This window comes from Rutidosis leptorrhynchoides, chromosome 9, assembly GCF_046630445.1.
Source record: "Rutidosis leptorrhynchoides isolate AG116_Rl617_1_P2 chromosome 9, CSIRO_AGI_Rlap_v1, whole genome shotgun sequence".
Taxonomy (NCBI): domain Eukaryota; kingdom Viridiplantae; phylum Streptophyta; class Magnoliopsida; order Asterales; family Asteraceae; genus Rutidosis; species Rutidosis leptorrhynchoides.
This window is the reverse complement of record NC_092341.1, coordinates 330,514,152-330,521,984: the sequence shown is the minus strand read 5'-3', so window position 1 is coordinate 330,521,984 and position 7,833 is coordinate 330,514,152. Positions and strand designations below refer to the sequence as shown.

Below are 7,833 nucleotides of genomic sequence, written 5' to 3'. Positions count from 1 at the left end.
CATATAACAAAGCAATACATAATATAAATTTTATAAACGAATTATATAATAAAAGGATACGAGTCATAGTCATCTCCATCAGAATTTAGTTTTTTCTCCATAAAAGAACCCCAAAAGATGAATGATGTGAGGACCCTCCACCGAAAACGTTACCTTTTCATATTCTTCAAACTCAATATTCAGTGAATAGGTCTCCATTTTTTTGGAAGCAACGAGCATAGTTCAACCGGCTTCTTATCAATTCACCCCTTCTCTAAAAGAGAAAAAGCATGAACATAACCCACGTAATGAGTCCTCAAATGTCTTTTGATTTTTTTTTTCTTTTTTTATTCATTTTTAATACTAGCCAATCAATGTTTTACATCTATTCACAAGAAATGTTTATTAACAAAAGTGCTCCCCAAATTGACAAAAGTGCCCTTAACATTTATAACTACTATACATGCTACTAGTACTACGTAATACACAATGTTCAATTCGGGGTAATTTGTCATTTTACATCATATAAACATTCAACAATCTCCTGTCACCACTACTATCGGGTTTTTACAAAAACAAAACCAAAAACAAAAAACAAATCAACTAAATCAGATGAACACTAATCTGGTAACCAAGTTTTTTAAACAAATTTGATAAACAATATCTTCAAACTAATCTAATAAACATGATTTTGAAACAAAATTGATAAACTAAAATTAATAACTACTGAACATTGATAAACAAATTTTTATCACATATCAAATACTACGTACTACCCCAACCACCAACCACCAACCACCACCAACAGCGTCGGCTACAACCAACTGTAATGCGGCCAGAAACCACTACAGACTGTTATAAAGCCAGAAAATTAAAAAAAAAATAAGAAAAAATTTCAGATCTAATTGACGAAGGTGTATAATTTTCAAACTTTGAGCCGGAAACCACCGGTTAGAGTGGTGGCGGCTGATTTGAGTGGTGCTGGATGAAACAAGAGGGAGGGCAGCTACAAAATTTGTGTTAGGGTTGAGTAGAAAAGTTACCAGAGAGGTAAAACACGTTTTGATGTATGTACGTTACTTTGTGTGTAATTTTTTTTTTTTTTTTTTTTTATAGCAAAAAAACAATAACTTTCTCTATTTCTCTATCTCTGCCCTTTACAAACCATGTGGCTTATTGCCACATGGCACCCATCCAATAAATCAGTTTCGACCTTTCCAAATGACATCTTCTTATTGGTCACATTAGTAATATCCTTTACAAACCATGTGGCTTATTGCCACATGGCACCCATCCAATAAATCAGTTTCGACCTTTCCAAATGCCATCTTCAGATGAAACTGTAGAACATAAAAAACCCAAATAATGTCTCCGGCGGTTATTCCGATCACCCTTCATTCTAGAGGAATACCGCTGATTGCCATTCCTCCCAAAAAAGGCGATTCATAATGATATCATCTCATCCGATTTCCGGCGGTACATACCCTACCATCAAAGGTAATCAGTCGACTTCAAGCCATACTATGATATCATCGAATTCGATAGATGCAATTTCGTATGTATTTTTAATCGGTTATGTGTGCGAAATCCAGTTTAGGGTTTTAAATCGAAACAAAAATGGCGTGAGAACCGGGTACGTTCATCCTTAATTATTATGCGGTTTTTTGTTATTAAATTTCAAATTTGGCAGATGCTAATATCTTCTTGAATATTGCAGGTCCAAAATTTTATGTAACATTGTGTGGCATTGTATATGAATAAAGATGAGGTGTTGAAAATTCGTTTAACTCGTGTGAGGGTAGTACCTGGTTTTATAACTTCAGGTAACAAGTTTAACCATTTATGTAGTGACCCGAATTTTTCCATGTTTATATATATTAATTGAGATTGATATTTACATGATTAAATGTTTCCAACATGTTAAGCAATCAAACTTGTTAATACTTGATTAATTGAAATATGTTTCATATAGACAATTGACCACCCAAGTTGACCGGTGATTCACGAACGTTAAAACTTGTAAAAACTATATGATGACATATATATGGATATATATATAGTTAACATGATACTATGATAAGTAAACATATCATTAAGTATATTAACAATGAACTACATATGTAAAAACAAGACTACTAACTTAATGATTTTTCAACGAGACATATATGTAACGATTATCGTTGTAAAGACATTTAATGTATATATATCATATTAAGAGATATTCATACATGATAATATCATGATAATATAATAATTTAAAATCTCATTTGATATTATAAACATTGGGTTAACAACATTTAACAAGATCGTTAACCTAAAGGTTTCAAAACAACACTTACATGTAACGACTAACGATGACTTAACGACTCAGTTAAAATGTATATACATGTAGTGTTTTAATATGTATTTATACACTTTTGAAAGACTTCAATACAATTATCAAAATACTTCTACTTAACAAAAATGCTTACAATTACATCCTCGTTCAGTTTCATCAACAATTCTACTCGTATGCACCCGTATTCGTACTCGTACAATACACAGCTTTTAGATGTATGTACTATTGGTATATACACTCCAATGATCAGCTCTTAGCAGCCCATGTGAGTCACCTAACACATGTGGGAACCATCATTTGGCAACTAGCATGAAATATCTCATAAAATTACAAAAATATGAGTAATCATTCATGACTTATTTACATGAAAACAAAATTACATATCCTTTATATCTAATCCATACACCAACGACCAAAAACACCTACAAACACTTTCATTCTTCAATTTTCTTCATCTAATTGATCTCTCTCAAGTTCTATCTTCAAGTTCTAAGTGTTCTTCATATATTCTACAAGTTCTAGTTACATAAAATCAAGAATACTTTCAAGTTTGCTAGCTCACTTCCAATCTTGTAAGGTGATCATCCAACCTCGAGAAATCTTTGTTTCTTACAGTAGGTTATCATTCTAATACAAGGTAATAATCATATTCAAACTTTGGTTCAATTTCTATAACTATAACAATCTTATTTCAAGTGATGATCTTACTTGAACTTGTTTCGTGTCATGATTCTGCTTCAAGAACTTCGAGCCATCCAAGGATCCGTTGAAGCTAGATCTATTTTTCTCTTTTCCAGTAGGTTTATCCAAGGAACTTAAGGTAGTAATGATGTTCATAACATCATTCGATTCATACATATAAAGCTATCTTATTCGAAGGTTTAAACTTGTAATCACTATAACATAGTTTAGTTAATTCTAAACTTGTTCGCAAACAAAAGTTAATCCTTCTAACTTGACTTTTAAAATCAACTAAACACATGTTCTATATCTATATGATATGCTAACTTAATGATTTAAAACCTGGAAACACGAAAAACACCGTAAAACCGGATTTACGCCGTCGTAGTAACACCGCGGGCTGTTTTGGGTTAGTTAATTAAAAACTATGATAAACTTTGATTTAAAAGTTGTTATTCTGAGAAAATGATTTTTATTATGAACATGAAACTATATCCAAAAATTATGGTTAAACTCAAAGTGGAAGTATGTTTTCTAAAATGGTCATCTAGACGTCGTTCTTTCGACTGAAATGACTACCTTTACAAAAACGACTTGTAACTTATTTTTCCGACTATAAACCTATACTTTTTCTGTTTAGATTCATAAAATAGAGTTCAATATGAAACCATAGCAATTTGATTCACTCAAAACGGATTTAAAATGAAGAAGTTATGGGTAAAACAAGATTGGATAATTTTTCTCATTTTAGCTACGTGAAAATTGGTAACAAATCTATTCCAACCATAACTTAATCAACTTGTATTGTATATTATGTAATCTTGAGATACCATAGACACGTATACAATGTTTCGACCTATCATGTCGACACATCTATATATATTTCGGAACAACCATAGACACTCTATATGTGAATGTTGGAGTTAGCTATACAGGGTTGAGGTTGATTCCAAAATATATATAGTTTGAGTTGTGATCAATACTGAGATACGTATACACTGGGTCGTGGATTGATTCAAGATAATATTTATCGATTTATTTCTGTACATCTAACTGTGGACAACTAGTTGTAGGTTACTAACGAGGACAGCTGACTTAATAAACTTAAAACATCAAAATATATTAAAAGTGTTGTAAATATATTTTGAACATACTTTGATATATATGTATATATTGTTATAGGTTCGTGAATCAACCAGTGGCCAAGTCTTACTTCCCGACGAAGTAAAAATCTGTGAAAGTGAGTTATAGTCCCACTTTTAAAATCTAATATTTTTGGGATGAGAATACATGCAAGTTTTTTTAAATGATTTACAAAATAGACACAAGTACGTGAAACTACATTCTATGGTTGAATTATCGAAATCGAATATGCCCCTTTTTATTAAGTCTGGTAATCTAAGAATTAGGGAACATACACCCTAATTGACGCGAATCCTAAAGATAGATCTATTGGGCCTAACAAACCCCATCCAAAGTACCGGATGCTTTAGTACTTCGAAATTTATATCATATCCGAAGGGTGTCCCGGAATGATGGGGATATTCTTATATATGCATCTTGTTAATGTCGGTTACCAGGTGTTCACCATATGAATGATTTTTATCTCTATGTATGGGATGTTTATTGAAATATGAAATCTTGTGGTCTATTATTATGATTTGATATATATAGGTTAAACCTATAACTCACCAACATTTTTGTTGACGTTTTAAGCATGTTTATTCTCAGGTGATTATTAAGAGCTTCCGCTGTCGCATACTTAAATAAGGACGAGATTTGGAGTCCATGCTTGTATGATATTGTGTAAAAACTGCATTCAAGAAACTTATTTTGTTGTAACATATTTGTATTGTAAACCATTATGTAATGGTCGTGTGTAAACAGGATATTTTAGATTATCATTATTTGATAATCTACGTAAAGCTTTTTAAACCTTTATTGATTAAATAAAGGTTATGGTTTGTCTTAAAATGAATGCAGTCTTTGAAAAATGTCTCATATAAAGGTCAAAACCTCGCAACGAAATCAATTAATATGGAACACTTTTAATCAATAAGAACGGGACATTTCAATTTAGGTTATCAATATGTGTGTTTCACAATTGTGTTACATTCATATATGATATTTTATGCCGTTTGGAATGTTACTGACTTTTGATGGCTTAACTTTAGAATACAATTCCAAGTCGCTTATCTTTATTAGGATACAATTTCTTATTTCTTTTTATTGATATGTGATTTCAGTTATGTCTATTTCACTGCAATAATATCTAATCTACAATGCATTAATATGTTAAAGGGAACTTTAATGATAACCATGGTATCATGTTTACTAACATAAAGTTTCTTTTGGGTGTTACTTTTGCAAAAATTTGAAGAAGAGAATGCAGACTTATTCGGGGTGTACTACACAAAAGGAAACTTCCCATGAAGTTGTTTCGTTACTTTGCGCTCTGCTTCGGTAAGTGTTCCCAAATCACATCTTTGTTGAAAGAATTTTGTAATTATATTACTGTGTGAGTAAAATATTGATAGTTATATTTTTATATGGTTTTGTTTATGTGTGTCATTTTAGTATTGTTAAACTGCTGCAGTAGGTGGATTTGTTTATGTATATGATGATGTTAAAGTAACGTAAAACTCCTCGATTTGTTTATATATGCATATATGATGGTGTTAAATTAATGTATTAGCTGTTTATGTATATTTATGCTGCTGTTATCTATCAGGTCATAATGGTTACTTTTTTATGGATATGGGTCAACTCTGTCATTATTTGTGGGAAATGGGTCAAGATTGCTACTACTGTTGTCTATCAGGTCATAACTTCAGACTTATTTCGAATTTGGGTCATTTCTGTGGCAGCTACAGCTGTTTATATGATTTGGGTCAATATTTTTAACTATCTATGTAATTTGGGTCATTACTGCTGTTTGGTTGTTATTATTACTTCATCTAGCTTTTGGGTAAAAATCAATGTTGTTGTGTGCTTCTGGGTTAGTTTAATAACTTAGTGCAATTTCGACCCAATTGCACTTCCAAGCACAAACCGTGCCCAAACTAACCAATGATCACTAACACAAGTGAGAATGGTCCTAATATGCCAATTAAACCCAATCACAAGTGATAAACACTTATCGTTCTCAAAATCGCCCATAAACCCTAATTTTGACCCATAAAGTCAAAATCTCACCATTTACAAGTTTTGACACCAAAACGTATTTAACTCGGTTTCATACTTCAACTTAATCCATTTTAAGTTTATAAACCTCATCGAATCGACATTCGGGTTATAATCATCAATAAACCCTAATTTCGACTCTAGTCAAAATTAGTCAACCACAAGAACCCTAAAAGTCTCCAAAACATCAATAATCACTAATACTAGTGATTATACACCATTCTCAAGTCTTATACATGGTTAAATCATTAACCAACCCAAAACCCGCCTTTAACACTTACAAACCTGAATCTTGGTGTTAATTTCCAATTAACAACTAAATGGGTTCCATCTATGAATCATACAATCGAAAGCCCCAAAATTGAATGATGAACACGAAAACGAAATTTAGAGTTAGAGCTTACCACTAGTATCACCGTGTAGCTAAGAACGAGGAGAACAAACTTGTCTACTACGCCAAAGATCAAAACCCGCTTCTTCCTTTCCAAAAATCCCTTAGAATCAAATGGGGTGTTTGAGTTTTAGAGAGAAAATGAAAAGAAAAGGAAAAAGAATTAAGGAAATGAAATGGGTGGATGAGGTTAAGTCCTCAAATCTGGCTCAAACGTGAAAAGACCAAAATGCCCTTTTAAAAGCTCTAAAATAACAAAAGGAGTCTACCAGCGACATATGGCGCGGCGCGCCATAACCCCGCGCAGCGCGCGACTGGGCAGAATCAGAATCCAGGTCTTACAACTCTCCCCCACTTAAAATCGATCACGTCCTCGTGATCTTCACCACTTAACCAATCCGGACCCACTCAACGGTCCTCAATCATAAGTCCCAATCTGAACTTTCCTAGACAATTCTTCACAATGAATCACCTTTAACAACTAAATCGTCACCCGCGATTTATCAAATCCACCAACCGAGCACTAAAACCTTGCTCAATCCCTCACATCGGGAAAAACTCGACCAATCTCGAACCGAGATATCAATTTGATATTGCTCAATAACATCATATATATCTATCGCAATATCGTGTAAAAATGCTCTAGAATCAAGGATAATGAAGGTGTTTCTACAAGTAATAGGCCAAGATGTGCAAATTTGTATCGGAGAGTGATTTATAAAGAGTTTTGATGATTTATGACCTTGGTTGATCCCGATACAAGTTAAGGTCTAATTTATGCTCTAAAATGGTAAAACAAGGCATCAAAGGTGTTAGGCTTCGTCCAAATGAAAGAAGATTGAAAAGAAAATGAAACAGCAATTTTCGTTACATTGGGATACCGTCCAAGGCTTTGGGACGCCGTCCAGCCTTTTAATGTGGGACGCCGTCCAAGTCTTTGGGACGCCGTCCAGCTCTTAAGAACGGGACGCCGTCCAGCCTTTAGGATGCCGTCCTGTAGTAGGTTTTCAGCTACTTTTGCCTTTTGACCTACTTTCTCCACTTTAAAACCTACTGATTGAGGGACTGTTTTATCATATACGAAACCAGAGGTTACTGAGACGATTTTGGGAGCAAATTTGGTGAACTCCAAGCTCTTGAAAGAGGATCAACATCAAGTCTTCAAAGATCAAAACCTTCTCCATCCAAGATTCATTCTCTATTAGGTTGTTTTCTTGTCCTCCAACAATGAAATCTACTTATCAGTTGATTGTTATTTTGT

At 33.2% G+C, this 7,833-nt stretch overlaps 1 long non-coding RNA gene across 1 annotated transcript; it reads left to right on the top strand.

Moving 5' to 3' along the window:
* The first annotated feature begins 1,329 nt into the window (after positions 1 to 1,329).
* LOC139865612 (uncharacterized) lies at positions 1,330 to 6,006 on the top strand. Its single transcript, XR_011765034.1, has 4 exons — positions 1,330 to 1,476; positions 1,572 to 1,612; positions 1,697 to 1,802; positions 5,382 to 6,006. It is a non-coding gene; the product is annotated as an uncharacterized lncRNA (long non-coding RNA).
* Positions 6,007 to 7,833: the final 1,827 nt, after the last annotated feature.